The sequence below is a fragment of the Sinocyclocheilus grahami genome, unplaced genomic scaffold (assembly GCF_001515645.1).
Source record: "Sinocyclocheilus grahami isolate Dianchi unplaced genomic scaffold, SAMN03320097.WGS_v1.1 scaffold167.1, whole genome shotgun sequence".
Taxonomy (NCBI): Eukaryota; Metazoa; Chordata; class Actinopteri; order Cypriniformes; family Cyprinidae; genus Sinocyclocheilus; species Sinocyclocheilus grahami.
Window position 1 is genome coordinate 664,737 of NW_015505346.1, and position 27,862 is coordinate 692,598.

The 27,862-nt window shown below is 38.3% G+C and overlaps 1 protein-coding gene across 1 annotated transcript in view; it reads left to right on the top strand.

Moving 5' to 3' along the window:
- Positions 1–27,862, top strand: part of diaph2 (diaphanous-related formin 2) — a 329,306-nt gene that overhangs the window by 225,323 nt on the left and 76,121 nt on the right. The window lies entirely within an intron of this gene.

Here is a 27,862-nt window from a genome sequence, read left to right on the forward strand (position 1 = left end):
GGAAGGGTTACAGCGGCGTTTGTCGTCCATACTGAGTTTTGACGGATGAGGGGGCCTGTCTAATAGATTTCGCTCTGCTATAATTCAGTGCGCTGGTATTTAACTTAACCTTTGTTCTCTCTAGGGACTGAAAAACACCAATCAGCCGGCCAATTTCTCCCGCCGCCACCTCTCTAATGACACAGCACATGCAGGAACAGAAAAGTTCAAATAAATACAATGATGTATGAAAAGAACTTGGATAGAAAATAGATATTTCTGAATCTAAATGTGGATTAAATGAGCCATTTTTGAATTAATTAACTACTGATAAATGTATGCCTGTGATCATATATACCTTCAGCCTTAAGTTTGGATAATCAACTATTTAATTATTTAGTTGATTCAATACTGTTTAATAATATTTGTTAATTATGATTATTATTAATAATAAGTGTCATAGTGTTGTAGCCGCCTTGGGAAAGCAATCAAGCCACTCAGAATTGTGGCTTCTCTTTATCTCTGGTAAAATATCTGTGAATTTTCATTAAAATATTTAAATATTTCATACTTTTATTTTAAAATTAATGTTTTGTTTGTTGTAAGTATATGTATATATGAAAATTAAGAAGTATATGTGAAATTAATTATTTAAAATATTATTATTAAACATTAGTAGTATTAACTATCATAATTAATTGAATTGTTTAATACAGTTCTGTATAAATAATTTAAAAAAAAAATTCTTCTTCATACAGTATATTAACCAAATTATTTTGGAAGGTGGTCTAAATAAATAAATAATAAATAAAAAAATTGATAATGAAAAAAAAGTGATATTAGCTGAGATAAAAATGGTGATATTAGCTGAGATAAAAATGGTGATATTAGCTGAGATAAAAATGGTGATATTAGCTGAGATAAAAATTGTTATTTGTTCCATACTCACTAAATGAATGTGCATAAAATGCACAGCTTTCCTTTTTTACCTGCCAAGCCATAAACATACCATTCAGATGAGAGGGTGCAGTTTCTTTAAAGACTCCCTGAAGCTTTGGACTTTATTGTGGCTCTCTTTAAAATGCCTATAAACAAATCATCTCTCGTAGCTCCAGAATACAATGCCTCGTTAGACAGAGGAAATCACCCACCGAGGGAAGTGCTAGAGCAGTCAAGCCGGTCATTCTATAGGAAATATATGATTTACTTGTTTTCTTAACCTCTGCTTTCAGAGGAGCATACATTCGGGAGACCTGAACTCACTGACATAAACAATCATTCTTCAGGAGAGAGAAATATCTGAGACTATTGTTCTATTGTGCACTGTGCATTTCGTTTTGAAAGGCTGTGGTTTCCATCCTGGTTTTAGAGTGTCGGCCAGCGCTCAGCAGGGCAGCGTAACACTTGATTCCCAGCATAGCACCTTTTATGCGTTGTAGTATTCTGGCACACATTCTCACTGTGTGTTTTAATACCTGCTGTGGATATGCAGTAGCTTTAGGCAGCAATGTTTGATGGGTTGAGAGAAGCGGAAATACACAGAGTGCTGCGGGAGAACATTTCATCCGCCTAATGTAAATCACAAGTCATAAAGGGTTTCTTAGAAAGCTTGGCTTGTGCGACTTTCTGCACATCTGAGCATTAAAGATTGCTCCCGAAGATCATGCAAATCGAGGTGAGGAATGATCAACGGTGATTATTATTTTACCTTTGGGTAAAAGTCTCTAATGAATTGATGAATATGTGTTTGCAGCAGCCTGCACAGTGTTTCCAGCTCCTCTCTGTGAATATGCCTCTGCTTAGTCTCAAACCTCTGTTAATTATGGAATTAGGTCAGAGGAATGCGGTGGCATCCTGCACTGGTTATGTTTACCTCACAATAACTCTCAGCATCTGCCTCTAATTCTAGAGAAATTGACTCAAAAATAATAGAGCGAATGAATCGCAATTTGCATCTCACCTTTTTCATTTATTGATATAGTACCAGACTGAAGTAAACAGATGAAATGATGATTGATTCAGGCCATATCTTTGACTTCCTTCCCATGGCCTTTTTGTTTATTCCAGGACTGCATTGTCTACAGGGGACGGCATTGTTCGACAACAATGGCTAACTTTAATTTACCGTGTGTCGCAGGAGACATTAAGATTTTAATTAACAAATTCTAATTGGTCCTGAACAGAATAAACAAAAGCGCAACCAAATAATAATTGCAATTCCAGTAATGATAGTCATAAAGAAAGCAAAGGCCGAAGTCTGAGCACAAAACCGACTTGGCACCCGCGTCTGTGATTATGTTGCCGGCATGCGCAGATTCGTGTTTATTGGGAAATGGCATCCAAACCATGTTTTGTGTGATAGGATTTTGCATATGCTAATGCACTTGATTGCCTTGATGTGTGGCTGGGTGGGGGAGTCTCAGCACGAACCAGAGAGGCTCGATAACTGCCTCTTCAAATCCCATCCTCAAAGCTTCCGCCATTCAGCACGGCCCTCTGCGTTTTGGGAGGAGGCTGCGTTTGTAAAGCTATGATTAGAAGGGTATTTAATGGAACATCAGTGCCACTGATGCAGAATGATGCTGATTGTTAAAGTGCTGTTTTGCTTTGGCCATTTGTGGTATTATTGGCGTGTTTAATTGATTGAATTGACATTTGAGAGTGTGTTTTATAAGGATAACTCTAGCAGAAACTGGAACCGTTGGGTGGGGGAGGAATAATAATAACAGCAATAAACCGTCAATGATTCAATTTCGCTATTTCTCCCATTTGCCTCTTTTAGATATTAGTACTGTGTATTCTTTACAAGCCAACGGGCTCTCAGCAGTGGCTGGGTATGGTACTCGTTTACCAAACGACAGCTACATTTACTCCCACTGCGGCCCCGTCTTCATCAGACCCTCAGATAGTGCATCTGCCTCGATCATATTACATTCCCTAAAGCACAGCCAAACAGTTGAAATCATCCGCTCCATGCTTTGGCTGTCGTCACACACAAGCGTTTGTCTGGGCCTCACCCTCCAGAGACACATATCAGCTCTGCACTCTCCTCTAATGAAAATGACACTTTGAAAGAGATCGAGCATATTTCTGCTATCGTATTTCATAAATCAAATTTTCGTGATTGCCTGACCTGATTTTTCGTAGTTGTTCGGTCTCAGTCAGTCATGGAAATGCGAGTTATCATTATGTGTGCAAATTCTCTGGAAATTCTACAATCAGTGTTTCGTTAGGAGGGGGAAAACTGGGGCTGATTTGGCAGGTCCATTAACCCAGAGCTCAGGGTTGACACGGCCACTAAGACTGAGGCTGACAGGCATACTACTCCCCGGGTGGAGGTGAAAGCCTTCAGTCGAGACTCTCTCTTTCATTCTTTCTGCTGTATGTAACACACCATCTCCAGAAAATAGGAAGGACTGTATAGATTTACATGTGAAACACTGTCCAATTCTCCCCAAAGGGTGGTGATCTGTATTAGGCTACATTCCATTTCATGGTTGGCATATTAGGTGTACGCAAAGATGACAAGGAATACATAAAGGCTGATCCCACTGAAGGGCTCACAAAGTGGCATGTGGTCTCCACGTTCTCCTGAAGAAATGTCTTTTCCCAGTCATAGATGATAGGATTTGCCACTCTATCTTCTTCCAGTCCATCAGTTTTTGAATTATACTTCATATCTGCTGCATTCCCAGTGTCAGAATTCAGACCTCCTAGCACGTGATTAATCAAAAAACACATGTTAGCCCGATGCCAGTATGACTTTACACATCAAATAAGGAATCTGAGCCAGTCGTATTAGTCTCTAATGACACAGTCTAACGGCAGTCATGTTTTATATAAAAATGTGTCCTTTATAGTGTTTTATCTGGATCATTTGGTTCTGTTCTCATTTCTGTTATTAGTCCTGTAATGCCAGTTAAATGCCTCAGTAAATGAGCGACACACATTCGGTGAACAACTGACTCTATATTCTTTGCTGCCGTGCTAATTATGGCTCTGTCGTCTTGTGTTTGCAGCAAACTCCCTATAGGCAAGTCGGTTCACTCGGCAGCCATCTTGGTAAACCCTCCGGGCAGCTGTTTTCTGTGTAGGGTAATAGGAGTGCAACTGCAGCTCATATGTACCATGGTTTGGCAAAATTAAGAATTGAAAAATTGGCACCTGTTATGTATTCAAATATATTTTATTATTATTATGTCTAATATATGTTGTCATATAAATTTGAATTCATTTTTCAGTTGGCTCTTAATTGCAATTCTGCATCAGGCATTTACTGCATTTACTATCTCAATTCAAATACAGGAACTTAAAAGACATTTTTCATTCATTTCTTCTTGACAGATCTGTTCATCAGTATTTCAATTACAGCATTTCAAATCAGCCATAAAACCTGACAACTATTGGTTCTTTTAACTGAAAGGCGGGGCTTTTGTTCCTGTAACCACTTGAACGTTACAATTTCTTCCCATTCAGTTTGCCCCGTCTCCTCCTCCTGTCTCTGATTTATAGTGACATAAAGTTTCCCTGTTCTCCCTGAGGGATAAAGAAGCAGTCCTAGAACGGAAAACCACCACCCTGGACTTTCGTCACTTAGAAAGAGAGAAAAATAGCACATCTAGTTTGCATACTTGAATGCACTCAATCTGAGAGGGAGGCAGACAAAGAGCGAGATAGAGACAGAGAGCGTGCCCCTGTTGTCTTGAGGGTTTTGGTGAGGATCCACAGAGAGCACTCATCCTCTAGAACTTTCTGCTTTTGCTCCAGTCGGTACTTCATTATAACCCCTGAAGTCTCTGGCTTAAAGCCGGGTAATAGACGCAGAGCTTCTCCTACTCATTTGTCATGGGCCCGTGGGTTTGATGCAAAGCACTCAGCACTTGTTGCTCCGTGTTAATCCCACTGTAGACACCAACTCGCTCTTCTGTGCTTTTTCAACTCACTCGCCGTCATGGCTCGTAATTTCACTTTCATTTGATGTTTTCATGGAAATCCCAGCCCCTCGCTGCTGAATTGCACCATTGTCACCAAATTACTTTATCAAATGAAAATTGGGATGTGTGAAAGAGAGGAAACATACTGTTGTGTTATTCTCTTCTAAAGAAACCTCAGTTTGCATATGTATTTGTTTTAGGACAAGATGACATGCAGGAGAATCAGAGCTGTGTATTGGACATGTTTTATGGAAGGATTGTGTTTCCGTAGACGATAAAGAAAAGATAAACATGGCCGAGGAGAGCCTCCGCTGTGCAAACCTCTCTTTATTTCTGTCTGCCATAATGAACGTTATCACAATATCTCAGCAGAAATGACTGTTAGGCACTTATATAACAACTGATGCCTCAGTGATTTCTTAAATGGAAAGTTGAAGTGTACTTAGTCCACGCCAATGAAAATTACAGATCTCTCCATTCTTTGTAAGTGGGAAAACTTGAAAAATCGGCAGTGTATCAAATACTTATTTGCCCCACTGTATATCTGACCCTAAACTTTTGAATAGTAGTGTACATGCTAGTGTACTCATATATATATAACACTGACCAAGAATATTGCTGGATATTGTTGCAGTAGAAAGATTTTTATCCAATCAGATGTTGCAGCCAACTAGCAAGTAGCAAATCATGCTTCATGGCTGTGATGGAACTGAACCCTATTGGCTATTGAAAACAATAAATATAAAATAAATGCATCTTTGAAAATGTCTTGCCCAAGCGTTTTATTTTAATATCAAATCACGTCAACACCACTCTCATCAAGCGATTTCCTGGGGTCTTTAATGTCTAAACATTTTCACTTAATGCCAAACAACTTCCTTGAAAGAACAGCAAACAATTTGGCATACATCTCTATTTGTCCTCTATTAGATTTAGCCCTGTAGCATTTCCGTCCATCTCCCTGTCCGTTCATATATGTGAACTCAAACATGCCATTAGCCGGATATATCGACTGCATTCGCCTGTTATGAACCAATTAGCGGGTTCATTATGTAAATACAGCCTGCTAATTATCTTGCACGTTCAAATTAATTATGATGTATAATTTCAGCATTAGCAGGAAGTCCAGCCCAGGTGGGCACTCTTGAATCTCAGAGAATAGCTGAAATGAAGTGTATGGTGGAACTGCGATCCGCTCTTAGTCATGTCCTTATGTGGATCAGCAGATCTGGTAGCTGATAGAAGAGTACAGTGCGGTGACTTCTAATTAAAATGAATTTCTGACAGACCGGTGCACTAACAGTTACAAACTGCAATCTGATGTTAATCAACAGGGGTTTCTTCATTAATTGACTAAATTAGCCTCATCAATCACACAGAGAGGGGCGGTGGGGTTGTTCAGAGCTGCTGTGTCTTGTCACCGCATGCTTCCACAGGACGAGCAGCACGATACCGCCTCTGGACGACAGACAGATGCGCGCACACACTGACACATCGTCGCTGCCGAGCCCATTCTTGCAAATGTGTCCTGAAATCTCGGAGAAATGAGTCATGTTTGCTTTATGATGATGCCATGATATTGCAAAACCAGTGTTGGAGCTTTGTGTTCAGTGAAGACGAAAACAAAAACCTCTCTGTTCAACATTTGTGTTGTGTTCTTGAAATGCTTTTATCAGGTGAGAATGTGTGAGGCCTTTTTTTTACCTCATTAAAAATAAGCCCAAACACAACAAATTGCCCTCAGTGAAAAGTGAGTGCATGATAAGAAATAAGAAACACACAGCTCTCCCTGAGCGTTCAGCACAGTTGACTTCTTTGGATGTCTCCGGTGTCTTTCACACTGTTTAGCATACTATTTATAGTCCATACCCTGTAGACGTACCCAGATCCAAACAGCATCCTCATGAGTGCTTTCTCGCACGTTTCTCTAAATCTGAGGGAAGTAATGAATGCTGTGGGTCTCAATATTTCACATCTGCAATTTCCCTTTATGTTCTTCAAAAGGTCTGTTGTTAACTTCGTGCTTACAATGGTCAATCTAAACAAAAGGTTCTCGGTTAAGTCCCATAGGCAAAAGGTGAGATCTTTTGAACACCCGGGGTTTTTTTTTTTTTTGCAAGTCTTCTGAGAGTCTCAGACTTTTTTTGCATGGGAAAAAGAGCCCAGTTATTTCAATCAATCAATCTGAATTTATTTAATTCATATTTATTTAATAATATTTAATTTATATTTGTATTCGATATTTCTTTTCTACAAGATCTATCAATCTATCTGTCTGTCTTCTCTTATTGTTCAGTTGTCATATATTTTTTCTGTTTTTGTTAAAAAAAATCTACAAAACTATGTTTGATAATTAAATATAAATAAGAATTCCAAATAATAATAAGTGAGGGATACAATTTATTTATTTTCTATTATTTCAAATGAATTATTATATTATATTATATTTATTATATTATTATTTTTCCCCCCATTATTTTGACCTAATTATCAGACTATTATCTCAGCTGTCCAAAAGGTTCTCGGTTAAGTCCCATAGGCAAAAGGTGAGATCTTTTGAACACCCGGGGTTTTTTTTTTTTTTGCAAGTCTTCTGAGAGTCTCAGACTTTTTTTGCATGGGAAAAAGAGCCCAGTTATTTCAATCAATCAATCTGAATTTATTTAATTCATATTTATTTAATAATATTTAATTTATATTTGTATTCGATATTTCTTTTCTACAAGATCTATCAATCTATCTGTCTGTCTTCTCTTATTGTTCAGTTGTCATATATTTTTTCTGTTTTTGTTAAAAAAAATCTACAAAACTATGTTTGATAATTAAATATAAATAAGAATTCCAAATAATAATAAGTGAGGGATACAATTTATTTATTTTCTATTATTTCAAATAAATGATTATATTATATTATATTTATTATATTATTATTTTCCCCCCATTATTTTGACCTAATTATCAGACTATTATCTCAGCTGTCTGTTCTCATTGTTTTGAATACATTTCTAGTGTAGTGATTTACTGCTCTGTTGATAGCTATGATCAGTGGACCATTGCCGTTTCTGCCGTCACTCAATCGACTTGCCCCAATCGCTGCACCCACCTCATCTCACTGCCTGAGGCTTGATTCGGTAGCCTAATAGTTACACTGCCTGATCTGCAAGGCTCATTTACTTGTGCACATTAAAGATGCACACAATTGTATACCACTTAAACAACAGAGTTATAATGGCATAACAATAATAGCATTCTGTAGCAACACTGCACATTTAATCTCACTCTCTCTCGGCATTGTAAGCACCATGGTGGTGAGGATCTGTCAAAACAAGAGTGTAATCTCCTCACATATCTAACAACAGCAGATAATAGGACCTTAATTATAGCCATAAGACTTGTATAATGTGCTTACTGTAGCTCTGGACCGCATATTTCATGGAGGCTGATGATATTTCAGTGCATGGCAGAATACACAGCAGGCCGTCTTGAATTGAGGCTGACATTCGCACAGGGACGGTAAGCCTCGTCATTTAAGCGGAGCTCGGGAGACAGACACACTCCAGCTGCCTGAACCGAGCGCCGACCTTGGATTGACTCTTAGTGATGAAGACTTACAGTTGATCCCCTGGATTTTAGCTACCCTCCCTCGCTATTGGTTAGGACACAGGTAGGCCATCAGGAAGGATTGTTTTTTAGGGGGGGATACTGAAAGACAGAAAGTGGAAAGCGTTTGACGTCTCAGATGTGTTAGCAATGATCTTTGTTCTCTTGTACTCATCAGTGTGTGACAGCTATCACTCTCTGTCTATGGTTCTCACACCGTTTCCACACAGGACACATGCAACCCGACAAAACTAGACTGCTCCCGTTATTGGCATTAGAAGTACTCATTATTATTTTATTATAATTAAAAAAATAAATAAACAAACAAATAAACACACTCTTTAAAATACAATTACCCAATGCACTATGTTGCATTGTGCTATGACTTTAGTTGATATACACCTGTAATTATTCTCTATTTGTTATTTTGTCTTTTTATTTGTAATTATCTTATTACAAATGTCCGTTATTAAATTGTAGTTGAGTTAAATTAGAAATATACAGTGTTGGGAAGGTTACTTTGGAAATGTAATAGGTTACAGATTACAAGTTACCCTATAAGTAGTGTACTTATTTTGAATACTTTAGTAATGTAACTGATTACATTTAATTACTTTTCTAAAATTCTAATGAATGTTTTCAACTGTTAATCATTTCAAACATTTAAAAAAGACTGTTTTTCGAAATCAAATCTTTGCATAGCTATGACAGAAAACACTGGCATCTAACAATGCCTTAGAAAAAGGTTATTTAAAATAATAATAATAAATAAAGCATTTACATAAACTCAAATAGAAATTAAATAGTTATGTTATCAAATAAGCATGTGTCCTATTCTGTATCCTAAACTCCTGAAACATTGGTGTCTCATATTTTGGAGTGGTCAAATAAAAACAGGCAAAGCAACAAATTAACATTATTCAGCATATCCTAGATTTTGTACAGAAAATATTCAGATGTTACCACCTTTGTAATCGTTAACATTTTCATAAGTAACTAATTTAATTACACATTTTTTTTCCAGTAACTGTAATGGTTTACAGTTACATTTATTTTGGGTAACACTTTATTTTAAGGTGTCCTTGTTACACGTTACATGACTTACCATTATAATAACAATTAGTTATGCATAATTACATGTAAGTAACCCTAATCCTAACCATATAGTAAGTACATGTATTTAATTAATAATACTCAGTAATTAAATGCATAATTACACTGTAGCAAGGACACCTTAAAATAAAGTGTAACCTTATTTTGTAATTAAATTATGTAATGTTGTTACATGTAACTAAGTTACTCCCCAACACTGCAAATATATTCATAATATTATTAATAATATGTATATTTTGACTTTGCATAAGTGAATATAGTCAATTCATAGAGTCAACATTCCAAACACACACACTCATTCATCCAAACACCGCTCAAATCTTTATGTGATAATGTGGAACAAAAGAAGCTCTTTTGATCCATATAAATGATTCATTTAATTGAGAGCGGTGCAGTCCTGGTGTCTCAGGTGGCTGTGCTGTTGGCCTGCACTTGCATCATCGCGCTGGAGAGGCTGCTAGCGTTCAGCACATCGCCTCTGTGCTGCAGGAAGCAGATGCTGAACCTACATTCTCAAACTAGGCCCCCTCGAAAAGGGCAGAAGAGTCAAAATTAGGAATCTTCCCCCCCAATCTTCCACCATCTGTTAGCTGTGACTCTTCTATCTTGGTCACTCGTGTGTATGTGCGTGTTTGCGAGAGTGAGTCTGTCACACGGAGATGCGGGGAGAGCCGCCAGAAGGCAGGCCAAAAATGATAACCATGAACAAGGCATTTTCCAATGTAGTGATTAAAATGATTGAGGACAGTGGCGATCTCATTCATCTCAGAGCAAGGTGATGGGGGACGGTAGGGTGTGTGTGTGTGTGTGTGTGTGTGTGGCTGGGCAGATCTAGAGAGGCCTGTGAAATGGGACTGGCATGTGAAGGGAGGAAGAGAGAAGCATGAGAGCGTTGCCCACAGGGGTGCTGCTCTTTTGACTGTTTGAGAAAAAGACAAGGAAAGTTTCAGGCTGTTTTTCCTGAGACACCATCTGACCTTCCTGAATGCTATAGAGGCCCTGAGAAAGATATTTGTTCTTTTGCCTTCTTTTCTTTGCTATTTACCATTTTGTATGCCCTTGTTGGTGACTAATAATCCATTATCATCTAGTTTGTGTGCAAAATCTGGCCTTTAATCATTTTAATAGTGTCCTGAGCTGAAAGCCTTTCCTATAATTACTTTTTTGTACTGTGACACAATGGTAGCTGAGGTAACTTTGTATGCTATCAATGTATACATCATCTACTTGTTGTTATATCACCGTTCCCTTTCATCCGCATATCAACCAACAACTGGAAGTCACTGGTCCACCTCCGCTTGTTCTTGTAAGGACCCACTTAGGTTTATTTTGAGTGCGAGAACCGTGGTTCTAACCAAAATCCTTGATTAATTTTTTCCTCACTGTTTGAAAGAGCACAGGGGACACACTTAACCCAGTCTGTTTCTCCTATATCTGTCCTCATATGCCCCTAAAATGTCTCTCAAAGCGGCCCCAAAAAGTATTCGGACACGTAGGTTACTTTTAAAAGTGACTGAATGTTATTGCATGAGATAACAAAATGTCAAATCAAATGCCATATAGTTTAAAGGCAGCACAAGTACACTTTTAAAGCAAAACATTTTGCAAAAAGATGTTTGTTGGGTTTATATGATGAAGCAACAGATGTGTGTTGCATGAAATTAAATTGTAATGGTGATTTTAAGTGTCTTTCACAGCATTCTGTGAAGTCTGCATAATGGCAGACCATCAGTGAGCAACTTTGATAGTAAGAATATGTTGTGTAAATATAGAAGTAGGATGATAGTGCCAAACTTTGGTGAGCAGACGACATAGCCTCTTAAGGCTGAGCATAGGAAGTGCTTTAATAAATGACACCGTGTTCCTCTCCTCTGCCCACAGATCCGACCAACTAATCTTTAATTCCAGCCATGCACTTAACCATCAGACAGATCATCCCTCTCTTCTCTAGAGTGTCTGCATACATCCATTCCTGCCCCTGTTACTCTGCCACTGTGGCAATTAACCTACAGCCATGACCTGTTATATTTTAAGCCAACCCCGAGTTTCATCTGCTTTCTCTCTCTGTGACCCCACATACATCGTTTACAGTCTAGAAGCTGTTATCTATTAAATACTGTATCTGTGTTTTTAATGAGCTTCTCTGTGTGTCTGTGGTCACGTGATTGCACAGTTGTAGGTGAGCAGGGAATCAAATGTTTTAATAATACAGAATAAAATCTTGTTTGATGTTGTGCATGTATTGCAAAAACTCTATTGCACTCTTCAGTATTACATACACAGGGAAGATTTAACAGCATGTTGGGTGAATTTCACAAAAACTGGGGAAAAATATCCTCAAGAAATGTCTGGATTATATTTCATCCCGAAAAAAAACGTTACACTAATTAAATAAAAAAAACAATTAAATCAAATTAAATAATTGCTTAATTTAATAAGAATTTTAGAATGTCTAATATGTCTAATTGTCATGAAAATAATGTCTTAAATTCATAGCGATCATCACTGTTTCCTTAAGATTCTCTCGGTCTATCTCTCTCACTCAATTCAATTCACTTCAATTCAAATCAATTAAATTTAAGTGAGCTTTATTGGCATGACTTGCACTACATTGCCAAAGCATTGGCTATTGCATGAACAAAGAACAAATAATTATTATATAATATATACACAATACAAGAATAAATCATTAAGTAGATAATTACATGAATTAGGGCTGGACGATAAATATCGCATGATATTTAATGCGCATCTCATCAGTAAAGCCGGTTCTGTAATCAGCGGTAAATCTCTACACGTGCGTGCTTTCACGTGGAGCAGCATTAACTACACAGAGCCGTTGTTCACAGACAAGCTCCGCAAAACCACAATCATATTTTGCGCATGTTTTGCGCACCTTGTCTGTGAACAATGGCTCTGTGTAGTAAATGCTGCTCCAAGTGAAAGCACGCACGTGTAGAGATTTACCGCTGATTACAGAACCGGCTTTACTGATGAGATGCGCATTAAATATCGTGCGATATTTATCGTGCAGCCCTAACATGAATATATTTTTTAAATAAACAAGAAATAAGAAAATAGTTAAGATATTGTCTTAAGGAAGAAGAAGAAAATAAAACTCTGTACAACATGTGTAGATGTAAGAAATAAGTAAGTAAAAGTTTAGTTTTGACCACTGGCTGACTCTCTTTAGTTTGTGACAGGCTGATACATATTTTGCTGCTGTTTTAATCATGCTGGAGTTTTCCCCTAGAATATGACTTAATTTTTCTGCATTTAGTAATGCCGTAAAATTTGGTTGTGTTTCTTTCTCTCGTCAATTAGTTATGCAAAATCCACTCATAAAAATAAAGGTTCCAAAAGGGTGTTTTTGCAGTGATGCCATAGAAGAACCATTTTTTGTTCTCCACAGAACCTTTCAGTGAGCAGTTCTTAAAAGAACAATTTTGAAGAACATTTTAAAAATCGAACCTTTTTCGACCATAAAGAAAGTTTTCTACATTTGAAAGGTTCCATGGATGTTCAAGGTTCTTCATAGAACCATTGATGCCAACAAAGAACCTTTATTTTTAAGAGTGTATACATTTTTTTTTTCATTTTGGGGTACGATATGACCTGGAAGTTTCTTTGTCACATTAACCATTTTATACTTTTGCCTTTTAATGGTTGAATACCCAGATTTTTATTTTTGTTCTTAATGATAGAGAGGTAGATTTGACTCGAGAGAGACAGTAATACCAGAAGACAGAGTACCCCAGCAGAGCCTCTAATGGCAACTTTGTGAAGGCCACAGTGCTGTAGGAAATCGCTCCATCCGGTCTCATCTACCACTGAGCTGTAATTGCCACACATGCTGCTCTGTCAGAGCCTATTTGCCTCTCACTCACTACAAAGTGTGTATTTTTTTTCTTTCTTTTTTTCTTCTTCCTCTGTTGTTCATTTTTGTGTCACTTCTCCAATTATAAATTACATTAGTCTGTGTACAGGTTGAGCATCTGTTTCAGTCCTGTTTGGTTCGTCTCGTAGGGAAAAGGACTGACCTGCTAAGAGGTGCTTCAGAATTCAGATCACCAGCTGGTCTCCATATAGCGTCTAATAAGGGTGTTGCGTTGCCTGGCACAGCAATATGTCGCTTGCATGAATTCTTAGCTCTAGCAGAAACCGAGTGTGAGTGTGTGTGTGTGTGTGTGTGTGTGTGTGTGTGTGAGAGAGATATCTGCACAGTGGTAACAATGCTATCATTGTGTCTCTTTATCAATCTTGCATATTTGCCAGTATGTCTCACTTATCAACCAGCTTGATCCTCTTTGATAACTTAATCCCTTTACAATATCTGCTTAGCTTCCATCAGTGAAGAGTATCTTCACCACTATCTAATGTGATAGTCTCTTTTTTTCGTCTATGAGAATATTCAAATGCCTTTTCTTTCCCATGTTTGAGGATTTTAGCTTAGATTATGCTTTTTTTAGGTGCCTTTTGATTAAAACACAAATAAAAGTTTTATTTCATGTAGTAGAATTAATTTCTTTGCATTGCAAACTGAAAAATTGTGTTACGTAAGTCAACGTATAAGAATATGGCAGCACTTATTCGGGGAATAAAGGGCCATGCGGTTTCTGCCACGTACTTGCCACTCACAGCAGTTCAGGGAGATCACAGGAAGAAGCTTGTCAGTTCCAAGTTACAATTTGCACTAAAAGTATATCTCAGAGATTTGCTCTAACACCATATCTGTCTAGTGCCTAGCTTTTCATCGAGACAGAGGGGATGTAAGGAGATACGATTTTCTCTGCCTCTTATTCCCTTATTCACTTTGACTATGTCTTAAAGTGGATTGTTAACTCTTTCTTACGCTTCAGAATGAAAGAGAAAGTAAAGACGGTGAGCATTCTCAGAGGGACGCTTTCAACTGCTGCGGTGCCACAGGTTCAGCTGCTGCTCTCCTGAGAATGCAACAACACTTTCATTTTCCAAATTTACTTCATGAAACATTGCAGCAATTATAACACAGGCTCTGCTTTGCTAGCTAACGATAAAAGACACAATGGTAAGCGTCGCAATTTGCATACGAATAAGGAATGCAAAGTACTAAAACAGCAGCAAAGTTCCCGGTCAGTATTATTTGATAAGCTTCCAATCATTGTCGGTACTAATTCCAAATGATTGTTCCAAATATAGGCCTCATATTGGGGCGTGTGATCGTTTGAGGCCCACACCTCCCCTCCCTTTTTTTAAATTGGATTTTGAAAATTGAAGAGCAGACATAAAACAGCAGTTATGGCTAATCTCGCGTGGCAGCGTGAGGCCTGGCTCGGGATCCTCCTGGTGAGGATATATATGAGCTAATCAAGCAGGCCTGTGCACGTATACACACATACCAGCTGATGAGACATTATCAGTTCCTTGTGGGATCGTTTCTGTTCAATGGTTCTCTGGTGTTCCAGCTCACCTCACCCGGAAATCTAATTAAAGGTAAAAATGAATGCGTATTTATAGGATTATCATGCTATTTAAACTAATATCAAAACTTTGGGTATGTAAGTTTTTTTTTCTTCTTTACATCAAAAACATCTAACTGCTGCATATATTAAATTAAAATTAAATAATTTCAAATATTATTACATTTGATATTTAATTTGAGTTACTGTACTATTTACATTTAAATGTATTTTTCACATTTTTTGTTACTTTAATGGTGATTCACACCGTCAGGGAAAAAAATAAAAAATTGTACCTTGAAGAGGGTACCACAGCTTGTCACTGGGGCAGTACCCTCAAGGGGACACCTTTGCTCTGTTTTCACCCCTAAAGTATTTATAATTGTACCATAAGCGTACATATTACTGCCTTAAGGGTTCATATTACTATTCTAAGGTACTAATATGCACCCTTTAGGGCTAAAGAAGGTACAAAAGTGTCCCTTTGAGGATACTGCCCCAGTGTCAGCCCCACTTTTTTTTCTGACAGTGCAATTTGTCACTGGGGCAATACCCATAAAGGAACAACTTCGCACCTTATATACCTCTAAATGGTACATGTTAGTACTATACCTTAGAATAGTAATATATACCCTTAAGATACTACTGTGACCTTGTAATGGTAAATAATGTACAAATATGCCCCTTTTAGGGTAGTACTGCCGCAGCGACAAGTTGTTGTACCCCTAAAGGTACAATATTTGAACAGTTTTTTTTTCTTCTGAGAGTGCATTATATTACAGTATATCATCATGAGTCATGACATATAGTTTTATTGCAACACTGGCCAAACTGGTGGCTGATTTATTCATGGAAAGAAGCCATTTTCTTTGTATGTTTACTAGTCACAACCAAGAGAATGCATATGATGTAGACAATTAAGCACCTAATTACGATTAGCCAAAGAGCAAAGCTTTTTCCTCAGTTCATATCTTCTCTTATTTTGCCATAATAAATGACACAAGCAGAATGAACGAGTGCTCTGGCATTCACAGGGATTTGCGGAAGTTAATGCAGTCTGCTAAAGGAACTGAAGAAATGAACCCGTCTGGTTTGGGATTTTAGATGTTTCTACTGGAGAGGTCCAGATTGCGGCATTAAAGCACTTATCTTTTATAACATAAAATATCTATATATATAAATAGACAGCGTAAAAAAAAGCAAGTACCATTTATCTCTTCATCTTCATTTTTCCCCAATCTCTATTCATAACAGACTAGTTCCTGTCACGTATGAAATAAGCAACTAATTTGCCCTTAGATACAGGTCTGTATCACATCTGATTATGAATGCTTTTGTATTGAAGCCACTAAACCTGTAAGTGATTCATTACTGAGATGCTTCTTTGCTAAAACATTGAAATGAATCCATTCAGTCCTTCAAGCATCTTTGGAAGAGTTTACTCATAAATACATTTTTAAAATTTTTCCGCATCTTTCATAGAGCATCCGTGTAATGAATGGAAGGCTCTCAAAGTAACCTCTCTCAGGTCTGACGGAAAGTAGATAATAAAAACCAGAGGAAAGGTAATTAGGAAAGTAAGTGGGTTAATGTGCTTTGGCTCTGAATTGCAGCTGTTAATGTTAATAAGAGGAGCCGGAGAGACTCTAAGATCTCTCATTGCGCAAATGAATGTCACCAAGTGCACAAAATGGCCGCCTCCGAATGGAAATGGAGTTCGCTTATTTTCTTCCTACAGCTCATTTCTGTCGCCAGCACCTGCAGAAGGTGTCAAGCTCCATTTAGATTAATGCTGGTGGCATCTGGAGCGGCTCTTCCTGTGTAAACAACCCAGAGTAGCTCCAGTCTGCACATCCAATCAATCTCATTTATTCCTAATGATCTCTGCGGACAAAACGTGTCGACTTTCATATCTTTTTGTGTCTCTTCTTTTAAACCCCTCAGTATTTACGTGGCTCGCAGACCTCTTAGTTATATAAATAAATGTGGTGAAAGTCTGCGTGTTTGTGGACTACTGCTATCATTTTCGATCCTTTGAAAGCGCTTGAAGCATCTCTCTGAGATTTGTGTTTGGAGAATAGACGTGAGTGTTCTTTTGTGCAGGTTGAAGACAGGATTTTTCAAATGTCTGTTTACTGGGCAGGCATCAGGCTTGCCGGCGTGCACCATGGCTCTCCCTGCAGGGGCTTGATGATATATTTATGGATTTTTCACTCTTTTCCCTGGCCTTAATCAAAGTGCAGGCATTGAACATGTCAAGGTTGTGTCAAGCCTTTTCACCACTGAGACACTGCCTTGTCAGATAGAGGTTTTAGCTGATCCATAGCACTCTGGATGAGCGTAATGAGAGACGATTCGTTAGCACCAAGATGCTCGAGTAGCTCTTGAAGTTTTTATTTCAGGGAGAAATAGTCTAATGTAGCTGATACTACCGCTGTCAGTCGGCGACGAAGAATACAGTTATGGTAAGTGGATGGATTTATCTGTTTGTGGGTGTTTTTCTCTGTTCGGTCAACGGGGCTACAATTAGGAGGGAAGCTACATTTAGCTGCGGCATCGATTTCATAAAAGGTTGCACAGTGGGAAGTAGGTAGCCTGTCAACCTACCTTCTCGACATGCACATCTCAAGAGCCAAAGTAATTGAGCTTCTCTAGACGTTTCGTTATTGTAAAGGACACAATAGTCAAGTGTGTCCAGCCAGTTACATATCCATCATCCAAAGCATTTTACCACTGAAAAGTTGCTTTTTTTCCCTCTCTGTCTTGTATTTAAAAGGAGTTGCTATTTGTGTGTAAACTCTGTGGCTTGTGAAAGGCTTGTTTTTTGATATTGAAAGCAGCTGTCAGACAGATGATGCCTAGGTGCAATCCACATTTCCATTTGTACTCGTGTCTCTCGGCAGCTCTCTGGCACTGAAAAAAAAAAGAGAACCTCCAATTCTATTGACATTTAAAACACTTAGTCGTCTGGAGGCGTACTTCAAAGTCAGCTCAGCAGGGACTCCATCAGAACAATCCTACTAGTCTTGATTACAGGCATGCTCGGGAAATATATTAACCACCCTCCTGAGAACCACTCTCACGCTCATTTGAACCACCATCACTGATAGAAAGGTAAAATGGGGGGTATACCTTATTAGACCACTGCTTTTAACCAGCTAGGCAAGCTTGCGCCACCATTAAAACGCTTAAATCCACAGATTTCCCCTTCTTCTGTCTTTTTCCCTTCTGTCTCAGTGATTTATCTCACATTATTAGTATCTCTCTCTCTCTCTCAAAGCAGCCTGCTGTCTGCCGATGTGGTTTTCAATTAAAATGAAGAAGCCTGCAATTGTTCTCATTTCAGCAGCTGTATGATAGCAATCGCTGAAAGCAATTGTGTAATTCGTGTAATCACAGAGCAGTTTGTTAGGAGTGATAAACTTAATTACTAGCAGGTGAAGGCATGCTGAGCGATACACTGAGAGGAGGCACCTATAGCATAAGCAACATCTTGCCTGAGGGATACTATCAGGCGCACGGCTGTAGGATAAATTTCAGTCACACAGTCCGTAAAATAGCACCTATTACAGATTTGGATTAGAACTCATTAGTTGTGCCTTTGAAGGACACCAAAGAAAGGGTTGTTTTAAATGGAAGTAATCAGTTGTATCACTTTGTGAAGGACATTTCCAAATGGTTGTTAGTCAAGTACATGTACAGTGGACAAGAAAGTCATACATATTAATGTACAGTGCTGTTCAAAAATTTGAAATCACTATTTATTTTTAATTCAGCAAGGATGCATTGAAATGATCAAAATTAACAAAACACATTTATAATGTTATAAAAATGATATTTCAAAAATTATGTAAGACTTATTTTAAAAACATTTAAAAATCTTAGCGACCCCAAACTTTTAAATCATGTCATGCCCTTGTGATTCAGTAGCAGTTATTATTCTGAGTAAATTTTGAGCAAAATAAATAAAATTAGAATTTCTCAATGCAAGTCCTTGGGTGTATGACAGTTATTGTAGTAGTATTTTTATTTATTTTTGCTGTTGTACTCCCAAGGACTTAAAATAGTGCATACATATTCTCTTTTATGTTTAATTTTTACCAATTGCCAAATGGAGAAACGGCAAGCAATTGAAATATATTTTCAAATGGGCAATATTTGATGCAGACATTTCATTTACCACAGCAGTTCTAACAGTTAAACATTTATTTTAATGCTACTGTAAGTTATCAAGGTATTATATGAATCCAATGAATCCCTACACCCTCACTTTAAGTGCTTTTCCTTTTTGTTCACCATTAAATTAAATTTGTCCTATTACATATATAATTAATTTTAATTTGCTCATCCTTCAAAACCTTAGCTGGATACCTTTTAATGTGACAGGACACCGATGTGAAAAACAGAGCATGTTGAACCCATCAGGTTCAAGGTCAGATCAGGTCAGCAGAGCCAACAGCATTGCTATGAAAGATGACCTTCGCTGAGGCACATTACATGTACATACTGTATATGATGTTCTGGAGCATGCTGCTTTAGTCAGAATAAAAAATCCCATGTCTTAAAACTTCACACTTCCTCTGATGGCTTTGCTGTGTTAGTGTATCTAATCATTAGTTAGTTCACCTGTAGGCATGGGATGCTGAAATCCCTTGATTTTCTTCTGTTTTTCACTTTGGCTTGCACCTCATACTCGCTGTTTGCTCCATTCTGCAGTTTTGATGATTGTTTGGACAGCTCTCCACAAGCTCCACTTCACATGCATCTGGATACTGGCGCGAGAAGCATCCGAGACCCATCTCCCAGATCCATAAATATTTCATTTGCAGAGATGCAGAATAAATTGACAGCGAAATTGACTCTGAATCCTGCTTTTAATTTTTCAAATGAAGAGGAAGAGAGGGCCTCTCCGCGCTGATGTGACAGTGAGCGTGATGTGACAAGAGGTCCCGATGTGGACGTAAGGAGACCAGAGATTAAAATGTCTGTAAGGAATTTTAGTCTGTCTGTTCTTTGTCTTTAGTGGAGGAAGTCAATTTGAAGCTTGTGATCACTGTCACATGTTTCCATGTGGCGGTCACGCTGTGCATCTCTTTTGACCATTATTCTTGATAACTTGCCCCAAAATTGGACTTGTTAATGTGTTCTTTTGTGTTAATGTTGAAAACTGTTCTGTGACAGGGGCTTAGGTTTAGGCTTGCTTCAGAGAGGCTGGGGTCCGATTTATGACATCCTGTTGTCAGGGGCCTCTGTGGAATTTTTGTGACTCCTCGTGCCTCAACTCGGTTCTGACCAAATCTTAGATTGTCTGATTCGGTATGATATCCTACAGCCGCCTCGCCGTTACCATCGACACATCACATCCCGATTATTGCTGGGGGCTGAGGCTTTAATTACTAGCCTGTGTGTGGAGGTGAAATTAGACCCCTAGCTCTGTAGGTTAATGCGGCAGTGTAGAACACACAGCCTGCAGGAGGAGACTTGCGCTGATGCAACACATCTGATCTGCATGCACAATTCACTCTCAGCTGTCAGCTCCACTCACTGATAAGAGAACTGAGAGAGTCTGAGTGCCAATGAAGGTGTGGATGTTAAAATACCTCATTACCATTTGTTTCGTGTCTGTCTGCGGGCCTGTGTGAGCTCTCACTTGTAGGTGTGTACTGCCACGCAGAATACGTTAACATTCATTTTGGTTATAAACAAGTGTGACGACAGTATTCTAACTGGGTGTACGAATGTACAGTAGGCTGCCAGGGGTTTTCAGACTGAGGGGCTGCAATGGGGTCTGTAGAACATTAAAATATGTATTTTAAGGCTTGCTTGACTTTTTGTTTAAGGCATTAAGCTTTCTGCTTAATAATTTTAAGATATTCGCTGTCAACTAGAAAGTAAATATTTCCCAGATAGTTTACTTCAGTACAAGATTTATAGCTTAAGACATGAAAATACAAATTGAAATATTAAATGTACTTAAAATGTTTATTTATACAAATATTTGATATTTAAATCAACACTGTATTTTTTTATATCTTTTTTTATAAAATAAAATGTAGCCAAATATGCTTTCATATTTTGTTTATATGAATGAATGGAGAAAAAAATAAATAAAACATTTAGACATGATTCAAAACTTATTTTATGATCCAGAGAATAAAAAAATTCATACCAGTTTGGAATGACAATAGGATGAGTAAGTGATGTCAGAATTTTTATTTTTATTTTTGAAGGAGGAAAGAAAGAAAGAAAGAATAAATAAATATAATAATAGTTGTATATATTTTAGGAAGGGTGATAAATAAGAATAATAGTTGTATATATTTTAGGAAGGGGGTAAATAAATAAATAAGATCATAGTTGTATACATTTTAGGAAGGGGTTACTTAATACGAGATCATCTTATTTTCATATAGTCCTTTTGAGTTTGAAGTCCCCTTTCCTATGTAATATTGCTTTTGTCAGATAAATCTAAAAAGCTACCCAGCACAACTCGAAATGCTTCTTAACATATCTGGCCATGAAGCGAATGTGACATTAGCTTAGACAAGCAGTCGTCTGTCTACACCGTTGCACAAAGGCCTCAATTTCATTTCAATTTCAGAGAGAATAATCAATGTGCCTCCCTATCTTGTGTACAATTCAGAATGAGTGAATCAGCAGAAATGTGTCCCATTCTTTTCCTTTCTGCTCAAATATTCCACAGCCACACAAAATGAGTCATCAAAATCTCAACGCTCATCACCTTCATTACTGCCTGAGCAATTACCTACTTTTCCCCTTTTAAAAAATTTGTTTCAGCCATGGCTGTTCTCATTACTCTTCAAATCACAGCATGCTAGGCTCGAGTTTCTGTCAATAATAGACCATTAATCAGTAGCGTGCTCTCCAAATTTTCCAGAGGTACCCTAACAGGGTCTGAGTGAAGTTTTTGATTGAGTTCAGACGCTTGATTGCTTGTACAGCTGCACAATACGGCATAATTACACGTGGAAGAGGCGGCAGAGATACAATCTGACAGTTGTGGCTGTGTTGGCAGCTTTTAAGAGCAGACAGGACTGTGATGGTAGCGTGCTGGAAAGGCGTGTGGTGGAAAGCCTGTCGGTGGCATTCTGTTGATCCCCATCCAAGGTGTTGTGTTAATTACTTTGGATGCTGTCCAGAAAAGCTCAAAGAATTTAGAGAACTGTGACATTCAATTTGGTACAATTCAAATCATTTTCATGGTTTACAGTGAACTCAACTTTTTTTTTTCTCCTCTTTCTCCAATATTTTCATGCTACAGATAAAACTCTTCTTCGGGTTCATGTGGAATGGGCTTCTATTATTTTTATTCATGTTTGCCTGAAGGGAAGTGTCATTATTTGGCACTCAGATTGTTTAGTGGTGATGAATGTTAATGAGGCGGAGCTTTATTTTTTACTGCATAATCTACTGAACACCTTGTCCTTCAGTCAGGGAGGCACTGTTCATTTTCATTGTCACGAATGATGCAAGTACACAGTAAGTGCCATTCAATGATTTAAAGGAGTAGTTTACTAAAAAAGGAAAATTCTCTCAATGTTTATTTACCATATTTTGGTCGCTTCTGAACACAAAACATATCATATGGCATATAACTTTTTTTATTTTTTGCTGAACTTCAAGGCAGGTTTGATTAGAATATCAATATTGGAATAGCTTTATATAATATTGTATAACTTCAGTGAATTTTTAACATTATGGGACAGTTTTACTAAACAGGGCAAATTAGCGTGAGAGTGCAATTCCAAAACCGCGCCGATGGGAGGGGAAATATCTACGGGTGATTTACTAGCAATGCGCAAATTAAAGAACACAAACGCAACATCTTAATTACATATCGACCAACGCAATTTACCAATTGCAGCGCAAATTAGCGTAGTCGCAAATAAAGAATAAAGAAATAAAGAAGCCACAGTACGTTGAGAAGACCCGGAGGACAAAAAATGAAGGTTTGCTAGAAGTTTTGATAGACCTGGTATTGCGTGACTCCTAGTTGAGGGTTCCAAGTTTTCTTTTATTTCCTGAAGCAAATTAAAAATAACACGTCTTGGCAAATGATATGTTCGGATAATGTGTTCTTCTGGCATTCAAAATAAATGAATACGTGTGGAAAAAATCCTCTCCCTTCTACCACGCACTCTCTGTTCTCCGTGGTGCCTCCTCCTAGCAACAATAATAATAATAATTGCAGCCATTTCAAGCGCAAAATAGTTTAAGACATGCTTTATTTGGCCGTTAAATAATGGTGCAAATACCAGTAATTTGTCGAGCGCAAACGTTAGTAAAACGCGTTGCGCAATTCATTTGAATACTCTCCTCTCATAAATTTTGCATCTGAAAGGGAAACTCCTAGAAATGCATATTCAATAAGATCAGGCACAAAACCTGTGTCCACGCCTTTTCAACTCTTTCATCACTGCGTGAAACCTGACAGTACTCTTTTAACGCCAAAAAGACAGTTTGCGGTGGCGCAAGCTGTTAGTAAAACTGGCCTTATATTTTGTATATTTTATATTATATTTATATTTTTTATTTATATCTCACTGTCCTTCAGACATTTTTGTGTTCCACAGAATAAAGGATAGGGACAACATGAGGATGAGTAAATAATGAGTTTTTATTTATTTATTTTTTTTTTGTAAACTATTCCTTAAATTTGTGCAACAGTGTATTCCACTTTCAGTAGATCAATACATCTGGCAAACAGAGATCCTCTCATACACTGCAGGGCTATTCTCTGTCTGTGCTATTTCCGAACACCAACAACTGCCACATTACGATTGGAAATATCTTTTCATTCCTCCATCTCCAGATGGCAAGCCATTATTTGCCTATAGACCACCAAAAAAAAAGATGCTTTTCTGCCCTATTCTCCCTGGACGAGTGCTCTAAAGCCGTGAATGCGGTCCCTGTTGTCAGCCTGGCGAGAGTGCAGCCACCTTCCACTCGGAGCCGAGGCGGGATGCATGTAGTTTGGCTGTGGGGCTTGAGGGGGAAAGTCAATCCACACTAAAAGCGTAGTTGCTGCCTTTCAGCATAGAGCCAGGAGGCACATAGAAAAGCATTAAATAAACATTAATGGAAGTGGGTTAGGAGAGATTTATTAAGGAGGCTTTTTGGCCTTGCCTAAGGGAGCCATGCACCATTTTATTCACTCATACAAGCACACAGGTAAACAAACAAGGTAATTTATGGCAGTCTTCAGAGGTAGCAGTGTTTGGAATTCACTTTCTGGCCATTTTTTAGAGTAAGACAATTGTTTTTCACACCATCTCACAGAATTTTAAACATTTATCATGTACTGAATGGATGATGTGCGGAATCTCTTCTCTGGGCTTCTTTGTTGGAATTTCATTAAAGTAGTTTTGTCAAGTAATGAGGTTAAAGGGAGTTTTTAAATGATTTTTTTCTAACGCTGTCTTGTCAGAACATCACGCAGAGACTGCTTATTTGTATGGAAAGCTAAAAAAGGAACACATTTCTATAAGAGAGGAATGCTATCCTTTCTGTATAGTTAAATATGGGATGTTGCTGGGGAAACTTGTGTTCGTTCTGTGCTTTGAGGACAGCTGGAGAAGGAGACAGAGAGAGAACCAGCAGACGGTGGTTGCTTTGGAGAAGGGACCGAATAATGTTTTATCCAGGAACTTCTCTCCACCCCAGCATGTGAAGCAGAGGTGACACGGGTGACAAAGAAGCGTGAAGAGTGTACTTTGAAAGTTCTTACAGAGGTAACGGAAAAGAGAGAGAGATTGAGGCAAAGAAAAAGCGAGAGGAGGAGTTGAAGGAATTGCTTTTGGAGGAGAAGCCGGGACTGATATTGGACCGTGCATGTCAGCCGTTGTCAATGTGACAAATCTTTGATGTGGAAATAATAGCCGGTGAGGGCTCGGCCCAGTCCAGTGGAACTACGTATGACTGTGATGAGCTGTTGTCAAACACACCCACAGATACTCGAACACTTTTTCTCAGGCACAGGCAGTATTTTTGGCTCTGTATCCAATCGAGACCAAACCTCAAAGCGCTATTGCTTTGATTTTGCTATATCCACATTTAAGCAGAGCTTGCTCAAATACAAGATATTAAAGTATGTGGGTTTGAAAACGTTGCACAACCTGTTGAGGATTTTTGCTTCATTTTTCGACTAAACAGGAAGTCATAAAACTCAGCCCCAAGGACAAAGACGTACACACATTCAGAATCTATTGTAGGTATTTAGACTCAAACACTGTTTCCGTTCAGGCTCTTAGGGCTCCCGCAGTGAATGGCTGGGACTGTGAGAATACAGTATAGTTTGTGTAAGCATATAAGCAATATAAAAGAGTATACACTAACCCTTATATTTTTCTCACGCTCTAATTATTCTACTCTTTATTCATTTTACCACACCATTCCAGGCACATACTGCACATATAAATATAAAGGCGTTTTAGGGTGCTTTCACACCTGTAGATCGATTGCTTTGTTCCGAAACAGGGATTAAAATTATTACAATGTTGCTTTTTATTCTTGGTGTGGTTCCCTTTCACACGGCAAAGTTTCTAAACGGACCAAAATTGTTAATACAAGTCACATGCGAGTAAACTGTCCTCTCATTGGTCAAAGTTCCACGGTTTATTTTCCAGAATTCCGCTCATAGCTGTCACCCGTCAAGATGGAACGACAACAGCTTCGAGGGCTTATTGTTATTGTTGTGTTTTTTTGTTTTTTTTTGTAGCTGTCATATTAATTTTATCATTTTGAACAGACTTCGTCGGGAAAACATTTTTAAAATGCACCTAACAGTTACTACGATAAAGAGCAATAAGACAGCATTATATTTGAATGGCGAAGACGTGCTCACCCACAGATAAAGCCTGCGTCCCAATGTGCATACTATCCATCCTAAATTCTATGTGATATTATACATTTTCAATACTATTTATGGCAGATAGGGTGGATAGTATGCACATTGGGACGCCGGGACCATCTACTGCTTTTCACGGAACTTACGTAATTACCCATCATACATTGGATATAGCCTGGTCCGTTGGATCGGATTGCTTTCTCACTACAACCGAACCACTCCAGAGTTTGTTTTCAGTCGAGCCGAGACCACCTCGTTCAGGCAATCTCAGACCAATTGTTTTGGCGTGGATCCGAGTGTGATTGCCGTGTTCACATATGCCCAAACGAACCGAGCTAAGAGGGGAAACGAGCCAGGTTCCGATACAACAGGCCAGGTGTGAAAGCACCCTTAAATTGTTGGATGGATGGAATTATAAAATGGGTTAAAGAGGGGATTGGATGATAATTACGCCAGCAATCAATGTAATTTACTTTTTTTTTATATCTTTTTTTTTCTAATTGTGTTTTAATTTTGCTATGAAAATTTCATACGTTTTGAAATTGGTGTTGAATTAAACTTTATAACTTTTTAAGGAAAATATTGAGAAGCGTCACAGAAAAATAATGTATTTATATTTAATTTAGGCATCTTATTGTGCAATAACGTTTCATTTTCAAATTCTGTTAAACACCTTAATATTTTGCATAAAAGTTTTTAAATGCATGTTGAACAAGAATTCAACCTTTGTTTACCGCACTTTATGAAACCTCCATAATTTAGCTCTTTTCGAGCTGAAATGTGTTTGTGCCTCTAATGTCACCAAATGGATTTGTAATAATAAATAATGGTAATTTTCATGCAGGTTTCCTAAACACTCTGCCCATCTGCTTTTGGTTGTACAAACAGATAGTCTGATAGTGTTTCTGTCTCGGGCATGATTGTCAAACTCAAACAATATTTTGACAGCATCGCAGAGCCACAGTACTTACAATATAAGCTTCAACCAGCATTGTCAACTCTACATATTAAACTGGGATAAAAGAAAGTATTATAACACTGACAAATGACACACTTCTGCTTTAATGATCAGGCAAAACCCTCCCTCTCAATTCAATTTTCATCAGAAAACAGAAGAAGAATAGAGTTTGATGGTTCCATTCAACCTGTTGCAAACAGATGTTTTTGGACAGCGCTCGCATCCTATAATGGCTGTTAAACAATCTGACTCACATCTGAGCAGTTGATATGAATAGCTTGAATAAAATGCCAGACGTGGATTTGATATAGCCTCTCTGTTCCTTCAAAAGGGCAAACCTGGGCCATCCGCACCGCTATGAATCCAGGAAACACAATCGCCTGGAAATGGGGCTTGAATGCATGCAGCTAAATCACAGTCCACATACGGCGTGCGGCTTTACTAGCATGCGGCAAAAAGAAAGTGAGGCTCTATTGGCACGTGCTACCTGTTTGTTTGCATGTGTGTGTGCAGTTTACGAGGCAGAGGATGGTCCACGTGTGCCTCGTGAGATGCAATATAGCACATCCCCGACAGGAGCTGTCAATAGCCATTCAGTGAAAGAACCTGCCTTTATCTGCTCTTTAAATTACAGAGCGCATCTCTCACGGGGGTTCGGCACACGCTGACCCCACTCTTGTTGGGAGAAACAATGCAACAATGACTGCAATCAGCTATTCCCTCCAGCATCTGTGTTAGTCCCTCAGACTATGAAACGCTCCTCTATCACTCCTGCACTGGAGCTAATAGCTCAGTGCGTCAATGACTCCAAACTTAGACAGAGAGGTTATTGAATGCCTCTGTTTGTCTCGCTTGACCTCTGCAGAGAAGCAGTGTTTTTTCTCAATTTTTCGTAGGTGACCTCTTTGTTAAAGGATTTGGAGGGCAGCTAGTTGCTTTGTTTGTCCATGTTTATCCATCACTGTACAAGCTC